Here is an 11,136-nt window from a genome sequence, read left to right as displayed (position 1 = left end):
AAAAAAAAAAGATCCTCTCTCTCTCTCTCTCTCTCATTTCCCCACTCTCTTCATTTTTATTTCCTTTCCAAGAACAGGCTACGCCACCCCCTCAAAAAATAAAAGACTCTCTCTCTCTCTCTCTCTCTCTCTCTCTCTCTCTCCTGTCATTCTTAACTTTAATTTTTTCATACTATTCATATTAATATTAGACCACATAGTAAGTATGGTATGGTCTGTGAGGTATGAGTATCTATGTAACTCTCTCTCTCTCTCTCTCTCTCTCTCTCCTATCTCATATGCGTGTGTAGGCTCTCCAACAGGTCTGGAGAAAGTCTCCCTCTGTCTCTCACTCTCAATTTTGATGTCTGTACAAACAAGCTTAATGGACGATGTTGAGAGATGTTACGTCACTTCTACGTCTTATTGTCTCCCTGCTCACTGCTGGGGAGATAGGGTCAAAGGGAGGGAGACTGAATGAAGGGAGGGAGGTGCGGAGGGAGGAGGGAAGGGGAGAGAATGGAGAGGAATGGAGGAAAAGAACAGGGAAGGAGAGGGAATAGGGAGGACTGGATGGGGAGGGAATGGAGGAAGGGAAAGAGAGAGCAGAAAAATATTGGAGAGATCTCCGTCAGGTTACAAACAAAGGGGTTCACTGACCGCATGATCTGCATCGCGTCATAAAAGCGCCATAGGGATGTTCAGAAACGGACGTGGTAAGCAAAGGAATGGGTAGGATGGACCGGAGTGTTGGTCGACATTGTGGCTTGGACAGGAAAACGTAACTAGTGGAAATAGGTGCTGTTGGATTAGTGGCTTGAATCCGGTAAAGGTTTATCTCAGAATATCTTCCTAAAGTAAAGGTGAAGGTGGGGGAGGGGTGGGGTGAAATGAAATAGTCGGGGGAGACCCAGAAAAGGGTGGAATGGGATGGAATCTTGTTGAAGGGTGAGGAGGGGAGAGAGGAGCATACCTGTGGAAAATGGGTGCTAAAGGGTTAATGGTTTCAGCGTTATTTCAGTCTGTTCTCCAATCACAAGACCAAGAACAGAACAGGCTCGCGTTGCCCTCATTAACCCGAGAAAGCCCGGTTATAATGAGTATTGGGGAGAGTGAACATCGCAGTAGTGGCAGGCAATGGGGGACTCGAGGAAGGCTGTGGTGTTGATGGTGAGATGTGACGGACAGGAGACAGCTGGTTGAGTGAGGCGTGATGGGATGGTAGTGGCAGGTGGTGACAGGTGAGGGAAGGCTAGTGGCAGCTGGTGGTGAGAGGTGAGGGAAGGCTAGTGGCAGCTGGTGGTGAGAGGTGGGTGGGAGGGAAGGGAGACGGTGACACAAGGAGAGATGATTTGCTGGCAGCTGAGACGCGAGGGAGATGGCATTACACTCATTTCTATTCCTCTTACAGGCACACAGGCTCGTATTCTCGTCGGGTAAGGAAGCTCCGTAACACTTCTTTCTTAACGATTTATTTTCCAAACTACTCAATAATATCCCCAGGTTTGCTTCTCATATCCTTTCAGTATCGATACAGATTGTACGACTAACACACACGAATACAGTAACGGTGCAGACTCAGAAATAAATCGGTAAGGAAGAGGTGTTAGTGAGCTTTCTAACCGTACTAGAATACCGCCTTTTTATTTCCGGATGCGGCTGGCTATTATAGTTTTGTGCGTTGCTCATGCAGAGTATGGTGACATCAGTAACACAGAGTAAGGACGGCAAGGTGTAATAAGCAAAATAAATCGCTTAGGAAGAGGTGTTAGGGAGCTTCCTTAACCGACGAAAATATCGGCCTTACTCTTTAAAGCATTAGATTTCATTATACAATCTTTCCTGGGCTGAATTTGTGTTTAATATTGTTTGTTTATAATTCTGTTTTCACTCAATTATCTACAAAGTATTTAACACCAAACCACACTGAATTTTAGGTGAAGGTATAAATGACTCCAAACCAATATTTGATAAGACACTTCAGTCAAACTAGAGTGAACTGTAATATGGAAAAAATACAAAAACAAACTAATTTTTGTAAAGAATCACAAAAGTGAGTAATAAAGCGAAAAAATATAAGAACAGAACTGTTTTTGATAAGACACTTCTCGTTCAAACTGGGGTGAATTTTAAAATTAAAAATATAAAAAAATACAAAAAAAAAATAATAACCTGGCATACAGGCTTCTTTATCCAGCAAATTACTGAAGATCCTTGAAAATATTGACTCTCCATCACCGATAAGTTGATATCTTCTAAATGTACTCCTCATACTTAGACATCCTCTAGAAATTACTAGTATATCAATATCATTACTGAATCTATGTCTTTTAGTTTTAATTCTTATATATTTACATTTGCTCTATAAATCATCTATATCTATCTACCACTACTGAATCCCCAACTCTTATCTTTAATTTTTTAACTACACATGTTGTATCTTTCTGTAGCTTTCTGTTACTCCTGAGACGATTCCTTTATATGTATATTTCTGTATTTACACTCTCTATACATGTTACTTGTAACTGCTGGTCACCACTAAAATCAGCGCCTTTTTCTGTCTTCTTTCACATCAACTAAGAGAGAGGAAAGGAGACAGAAGTTAAAAGGAGATATTACGTGGTGAATAAGTTGAAGGAAGACGATACTGGCACACATATTTTACTGACATTTCGTACATTTTATTTACAATTTAATTTCCTCAGTGATATCTGTCTATTACTCCCTCTATACCGACACATTGCACTGCCTTCCAACACCCTGGATTGACACCTTACACTTATACTTGTCTTTTTATTTACATTTGCTCTGTAAGTATGCTGTCACTGTTATATGGGGTACATTTGATCTTACCCAACTAGTCTGTCTGTCACTGCTGAGTCGACGCCTCTCACTGTCTTCCTACACCTTACCTACTGCACACACCTCTGCCTGGCTCTTCTCTACTCTTTCCTCCATTTTACTTTCATTCTTTTTCCGTCCTTCCTATTCCTTCCCTACACTTCAACTCCCTTTCCTTCTATTGACTCTCTTTTCTTCTCTTTCCTTCTTCTTCCTTTACATTGTATTTCTTTTCTCACTCTCCTCCTTCTCCTCCTGTTTCTTCCCTTCCCTTTCCTTCCTTTTCTTTCCCTTCCCTTCCCATCGCTACTATCTCTCCCTTAGCTTTCCATCCCTTCTTCTCTTTCTCTCTCCTCCCTTCCCTTCTGCTCTCTCTCGTTTTCTCTACGTTCATCATTCAGTCTTTCTTCCTTTCTTTATTTCCTCGTCTCCTCTCTTTCTTCTTCCGCCCTTTGTTTCATTTCTCCGTTTCTTTTCTCTCTTTCAGTTATTTCTCAGTTTCTTTACAATCAAGACTTCTGCATTTTTCACTTGCTTGCTCAGTCATTGTGGTGTGTGTGTGTGTGTGTGTGTGTGTGTGTGTGTGTGTGTGTGTGTGTGTGTGTGTGTGTGTGTGTGTGTGTGTGTGTGTGTGTGTGTGTGTGTGTGTGTGTGTGTGTGTGTGTGTGTGTGTGTGTGTGTGTGTGTGTGTGTGTGTGTGTGTGTTTATATTTGTGTGTGTGTGTGTTCATCTTTTCGAGCTCTAAGTACTGAAGGCTTTAATAGAGAAAGACAAATATTTTCTAAAGTGACTGACTATTAACCATAACTACATCAGTTTTCAGAATAAAGTTTAAAGGGTCAAGGGATAGGGTCAAAGGTCAAGGTCATAGATAAAAAGAGAAATTTGAGTCAAGAGGAGAATTTTAACCTGTTTATTACGGACACTTTTATGACTCTCTCTCTCTCTCTCTCTCTCTCTCTCTCTCTCTCTCTCTCTCTCTCTCTCTCTCTCCCCTTCCTTCCTTCCTCTGTTCTTTTCTTTCTCGCATTCCTCCTCCTCTTCCTCTTCTACTCTTTCCTCCTTCCTTCTTCTACTCCTCTTCTCTTTTCTTCCATCCCATCTCTCCCCTCCCTTTCCTCTTCTTCAGTTTTCCTCTCCTCTTTCTTCCCTCGTCTCTCTCTCTTTCATTTCCTCCCTCCCCTCCTCTTCCCTCTCTCCACCTTCTCGGCTTATCCTCTCTCCTTCTCTAATTCCCTCTTCTCTCCTCCTTTTTCTCTTCTTCCTTGTCTCTCTCCATCCTCCTCCTCCTTCTCCTCCTTCCTCCCTCTTATATTCTTCCTCTTTCCTTTCTTTTCTCTCATTCCTCTCTTCTTAACCTCTTCTTCTCTCTTATACATCTCTTTCCTCCATCTCTTCCTGTTCTCCCTCTTCTCTCTCCCTCCCCTCTTTCTTCCGTCCAACTCTTCCTACTCTCTCTCTTCCTCTCTCCTCCCTCCCTCCCATCTCTCCCTATCTCTCAATTTTTCTCTCCCAGTCACTACCATTGGTGAGAGTAAGAGATAAACTCCTTCTCCTCCTCCTCCTCTTCTTCTTCTTCTTCTTCTTCTACTTCCTCCTCCTCCTCCTCCTCTTCTTCCTCTCCCTGTTCATCATCACCATCATCATCGTTTTTCTTTCCCTATTCTGCTTTTTTCATTCCTCTCTCTCTCTCTCTCTCTCTCTCTCTCTCTCTCTCTCTCTCTCTCTCTCTCTCTCTCTCTCTCTCTCTCTCTTTCATTTTTTCTCCTCTTTTGCTCTTCTTCCCTTTCCTCTTCTTTCCTCATTCATACTCTTCTCCCTTCTTCATCCCTCACTCTATACTGCACTTATGTTACTTTTTTCCTTATTCTCATTACCTCATACTCATTACCTGTTTTTCACTTATTCCCTGCCCACTCATTTCCTTCTTCTCCATTCCTTCCTCCTCACTCTTCTTATATTTCTGCTTCTTCTTTTAATCCTTCTCCTTTTCTTCTCTCCTTCCGTTTCATTCTCTCCTTCCTTCTTCCTTCACCTTCTGTTCTCCCTTCCTTCCTTCTCAATATGTTCTTCTTTCATTTCTCATTCACTTCTCTCATTCCCTCTTCTGTTTCCACATTTCATCTCTTATTCTCTCCACCCTCCTCACTCTACTCTTCCTTCATTTCTCTTCATTTCCCCTCATTCTCTTTCCCTCTCTTCTCTTCCCCGTCTTCATTATCATCTTTCTTCAGTCCTCTCCTTCACTCCTTTCTCCTCACTTTGCTCTCATTTCTCTCTCTCTCTCTCTCTCTCTCTCTCTCTCTCTCTCTCTCTCTCTCTCTCTCTCTCTCTCCATTTTTCTTTCATTTCCTTTCATTTCTCTTATTCTTCCCTTCGTTCATCATTCTCTTCCTTTCATTCCGTTCTCTTCCTTTCATTTCTCCTCCTCTCCCTTTCACTCATCTTCCTCTTTTTTCACTTTTCATCTCTTCCTTTCATTTCTACTCCTCATCTCCTCCATTTCCTCCCTTCCTATCATTCCTCATTTTTTCTTTCTTTCATATCTCCTTCTCCTTTCATTCCTCCTTCTCTTCCCTTCATTTCTCTTTCTCCTTCATTTCTCCTTCACTTCCTGTCATTTCTCCTCCTCCTTTCATTTCCACTCCTCATCTCCTTCCATTTCTTCTCCTCCTGTTACTTCTCCTTCTCTTCCCTTCATTTCTCTTTCTCTTTTATTTCTCCCTCACTTCCTGTCATTTCTCCTCCTCCTTTCATTTCCACTCATCTCCTCTCATTTCTTAATTTTGGGAATAAAAATCATCATCCTAGGTCATGTCTTCATTAACCCTTTATTGCCACGACCTCCTCGTCTTTACTCTGTTCATTTTCACTTGGCGTAGAATTGCCACCTATCCATTTTGAATGCTGAGATGCAGCAAGAGATTAACACAAACGTATGGTGCTTGTCACGAAGAAGTGCTATGGAAAGGGTGTAGAGCCGTAGTATTGTCTTTATTCTTCTTTTTCTTCTCTCTCTCTTTTTTTTTTTCTTTTTTTTTGCCACTGAGCTACGTGAAATTGGCTGCAAAAAGACGAAAATTTCCAAGTTGAGGTGAATAAACTACAGAACGTCATGATACTGAAAACATTAACCATAGCACTCCAACAGGGACGCCTTCCCGTGGTGGCACCTCTATAATCCCGTGGCTCCGCTGCCCGGTTGCTGATTACTGTATGTACTATTTTTCCACTTATTCTTATCCAGGCAAGTCTTGGTTAGGTTAGGCTTATTGTGTTAGTAACAGGTTAGGTTAGTTTGTCAGGTTAATCGATTAGGTTAGGAGAGGTTATGTAAAAAATATGATAAGAAAAAATGGAAGAATTTGCTTTGGGGGAGGCGGTGGCTGAATCGGTAGAGAGGTGGCCTGCAGTCCTAATGGACCCAGGTTCGAATCCTGGCTGGGGCAGGGAACAGTTTAAGGATTTGAATTTCCTAAAAGCAGACTTTCCTGGTCTACCAGATGACCCGCCGACATGTCGTAAAAATACCCCCGCTAATACCAATACACCAGTCCTGTATGAGACAGCCCTAGCATGTATTCAATATGGACGGTGGGTGTTAGCGCCGAAGTGGTGACATGTGGAGGTGTAGGAGGACTACTGGGCCTTGGGATAGGCTACTGCCCCCGAGATATAGGCCCTGAAGCCTTTGCCCACAGTAGGACACAAAAAAAAAAAAAAAAAAAAAAGTTAAATCACAGTTAAAAAAAAAAAAAAAGTGGTATACAGTGCGGAAATTTGCTGCCCTCTTATACGAAATCCTTCAGCTTCCCTATCCCGCGAAAGGAGTATGTTGGACCCCCGCGATCTGGAGATGGCAAGTATAAATATAGGAACATACATCACAGCACTGACGGGGTGTATATCGAGTCCAGAGATCTGTATTTTCTGTTTCTAAAATACGTCTACGATTCTGTTATAAAAAAAAAAAAAAAGCCAAAGTCATATTTTCATTGAGGCGAATTTTAGACTTCTGGCCTCCAAGCTTATTACGCAACATTGAAAAAGGAGAAAGAAAAAATGAATAATGAAAGAAAAAAGCTTACTATACCACTCCCCCCAAAAAAAAATCTTCAAAAAAAACTTCCCTCGGTTGGATATTAAGTCTGGCTGCGTTAATTAAGACGACCTGAAGTTTACCTGGCCACTGATTAATTCCACCTTGACGGTCAATACACCTGAGTTGCGGTGAATGTGACGGCAAGTATTAACACTCTCAGGCCGCCATGACTCGCTCTCAGCTGAATAAAACCGTCTGGCGTGAGCTGGCGGAGAATATTAGAGTTGTCTCCATCGTTAGTGAGGCTACTACTACAACTGCTACTACTACTACTACTACTACTACTATTGCTACTGTACTGATACTACCACCACAGCCACTAATAATAATACGGTAATAATAATAATAATAATAATAATAATATAAACAACGTCGACCATCTTGCTACTCTCATATTCATTAATGTTGAATTGAAGGAAATTGATAAGAACTTTCATTAATTTTCTTCACCACTAAAGGTCTCCCCAAGGCTGAGGAAAATCGTCTGGAGCTAATAAGAAATACAAGAGATAAGACATCCTGGCGGTAATAACAAGGGCTGAATTAAGGAAGAGCACAGGTGACATAATTATTGCATGTGATCACCCTAGAGAGTTTCATGTGTGTGTTGGGGGTGTGAGAATGTATGTGGGGGTGTAGGAGTGTGTGTGGCGGTGTAGGAGTGTGTGTGTGTGTGTGTGTGTGTGTGTGTGTGTGTGTGTGTGTGTGTGTGTGTGTGTGTGTGTGTGTGTGTGTGTGATTAATTAGCTAAACACACACCACACACACACACACACACACACACACACACACACACACACAGATTAATAGAGAGAGAGAGAGAGAGAGAGGAGCTGCATACTGTTTAAAAGTGCTGCTTGTGCTGACAGAACCCTGAGGAACACCACTAGTAATAGCTTTAGAGAAATCAACACCACACCACATCACACCACACCACATCATACCACACCACACTTTCACCACATCATCACCACACCTTATCCTCACAACACACCACACCACCCCGACACGACACATTACACCACACCACACCACACCACACCACACCACACCACGACACGACACACCACACCACACCACATCACACCACACAACACCACACCACACCTCCATCAAGACAATACCGCACCGTCAACACCATATCATCACCATAAGGCAATATCACAACACAACAACAAATCCTCACAGTCTGTTCTCTATAATCCAACCAACTTCTTTAAACTTTCTATAATTCCTATTTCTTATACAGCAACAAGCTTTTATTCCCTCTCTTACGGTAATTTTAAGATTTTTTCCTCTTGCTTTTTCCCGAAAGTCTATTTAATTTTCGACAGATATTAAGAACTCGATGGGTCTGACATGGCTTTCATTAACCTCATAAAAACACAGATCTTTCTTAAGTTGAAGAAAATCGTCTGAAGGAAGCAAGACTAACAGGAAGAGGCTATGTCACCGCAATGATGGAACTGATGAACAAAAACATAAGGTAACTAGAGTGAAGAAAAAATGAACGCCATCGTGTTGAGTTAAAAAAAATATCTTACCCTTTAATTACCTTCCTTTTAAAGTCTCCTTCAGCCACATACCTGAAATAAAAACAAAGATGTATGTAATTTATGAGACAAATACAGAACTAGCTACATGACAGATTTAACTTATATTTCAACTTTTTATGTTAAATGTACATATTACGTACTTAAATAAACGCTAGAGAGAGAGAGAGAGAGAGAGAGAGAGAGAGAGTATAAGGACCGGGAAAGGGAGAGAAAGGACCGTTTGGAGAAGCTAAATCCGTTTACCAAAGCGCAGACTAAAAGCTCTGATTCAAGTATATACAATTATCAGATATAATAATATGGCCGTAGATAAGTGTTAAACAATAGACCGGTCAAATTACACTCGAGGTAATGTTTATAAAAATACTGGCAAACATTTCTAGCATAATTCAGCAAAGCGTTTTCTCTTCAGCAGTGTCGCAAACCTAACAGGATTTCTTAGCAATGTGATAGACTGCGATCAAGTAATAACATTTAAAAGTCGCTTGGGTAATATCTAACATCTAATTCCCAGTAAAACATATTGACAACAGAAAAAAAGAGAAAGTACAGCAACAAAGCAATATCATTAAGCTATTATAACACTTCGTAAACATTAAGATGGTGCAGAACAAAGTTTCCCATTCATCCATACCTACAACATTTCTCCTATGATGCATGTTGGTCTTTCTCACTTTTTCATGCCGGGTTCGCCTGAAAGTATTGGTGTGTCGTGGGAGACTTCTTGCTTGCCTAACCTTATCGTCGGTTCATGGGTGATACAGCCATAGTTTTCTTTGTTAAAAAAAACAAAAAAAAAAAAATAATCGAACAAATCCTTAAGTCTGTTGGTCATTGCTTTTCTGTGTACTCTATTGTATTTTAAATATTCACACCTGCTAAACCACACCACAACACAATACACCACACCACACCACACCACCACCACGCCACACCACACCACCACCACGTCACACCACACCATCACATCCCATCCCAAAGTGACTGTCTTCCGGGTGTGTGTTTTTTTCTTTCTTCTCTTACTCCTGCCTCTTTCATTATCTTCACCGCACCTACTAATTCACTCCACCACCACCACCACCGCCACAACATTTGCCAGACCTTCATCGTACAACCCACATCCTCATTAACACAAGAAAACACCCCAAGCACAACAGACATCAAACCAACAAATCTTCATCACAAAACACCTTCACACCATCACCACATCAAACCACATCATCACAACATAGCCCTTCAACAACACACCACACCACCACGAAACACCCCTACCAAACCAAACCACACCAATGCACAACATATCACACAACCACACTCTCACCCCACCACCAAATCACATCACACCATCACAACACACCCTAAGACAACACACCACATCACCATAAAACACCCCTTCCATACCACACCACACCACACCACTACAAGATACCCCCACCACACCACACCATTCCACCACAAGACACACCTGTAACACCTAACACCTCACCACACCACACCACACCACAACACATCCCTACAAACACACCATCTCATAACAAAACACTTCTATCATACCACTCCACACAACCACACCTTCACCCCACCACTAAATCATATCACCGCACCACAATACACCAATACGACAACACACATTGCACCACAGGACACCCCCACCACACACCACACCACACCACACCACCACAGCCACACCGTATCACACCACACCCTCACTGCATCACACCACACCACCACACCCACACCACATCACACCAACCTGCGCCAGAGTGACAATCTCGCGAGTGACCCCTGTTTGTTTACTCCTACCTCTTTCATTACCCTCACCACCACTACTAATTCACCACCACCACCACCACCACCACCACCACACCATCCTCTCCTTCCCCATCACTTACATAATTGACCTCTGAACCCTACCTGACATTCCTATCATCATTTTTTTGTCTATTTCATGCACTCAGATATGAAGATAAAATTGAAAGCATTATTGCTTTATTCACTTTTCTCATCGTTATCATCTTTATCATCACCAATCATCATTCTCTCTCTCTCTCTCTCTCTCTCTCTCTCTCTCTCTCTCTCTCAAGCACCCAAACAAGTAGTCAGATTTAAATATTCCAGGTATAATTCAGGTTTACATCGTCATTATTATCATTATCATCATCATCTTCACGCCCTCCAGTCACCATCGTCATCATCATCATCATCATCATCATCATAAACCGATTCTGATGAAACTTTGTAGGAACTGTCTCTAGAACCCCAAATATTTTATAACTTTTTTTTTTTTTTTATTATTAAAGTTCTGACAAATGTCTAATTTGCGAATTTATAGTTTGTTTTCTGTGACGGACAAAAGGAATCAAGTCCATTTTCTTCGAGCCTTACCACACACTAATTTATTCGTACTTTTTCATTTATTTCAAAGTTCGAAAAATTAACACTGGACGACGGACCCAACGAGACGCAAGTCGTATTAAGGGGCAATAACAGAGTCGAATTCTGGGTTGCGAGGTAGGCTTCGTTGCACCTCTTCCTTGGCGATTTATTCTTCTCTTCAATACTCCTAAGTCATTTTAATATCCCCATACCTTGCTTCAAAAACTGACAAGAGAAGTGTCAAGTGTAACGTGAAAAATAACTAAGGCGCATAACAAATC

The sequence above is a fragment of the Coenobita brevimanus genome, chromosome 79 (genome assembly GCF_032717465.1).
Source record: "Coenobita brevimanus isolate Jiangsu-jjx chromosome 79, ASM3271746v2, whole genome shotgun sequence".
NCBI lineage: Eukaryota > Metazoa > Arthropoda > Malacostraca > Decapoda > Coenobitidae > Coenobita > Coenobita brevimanus.
The sequence above is the reverse complement of the archived record's forward strand: the minus strand, read 5'-3'. Positions refer to the sequence as shown.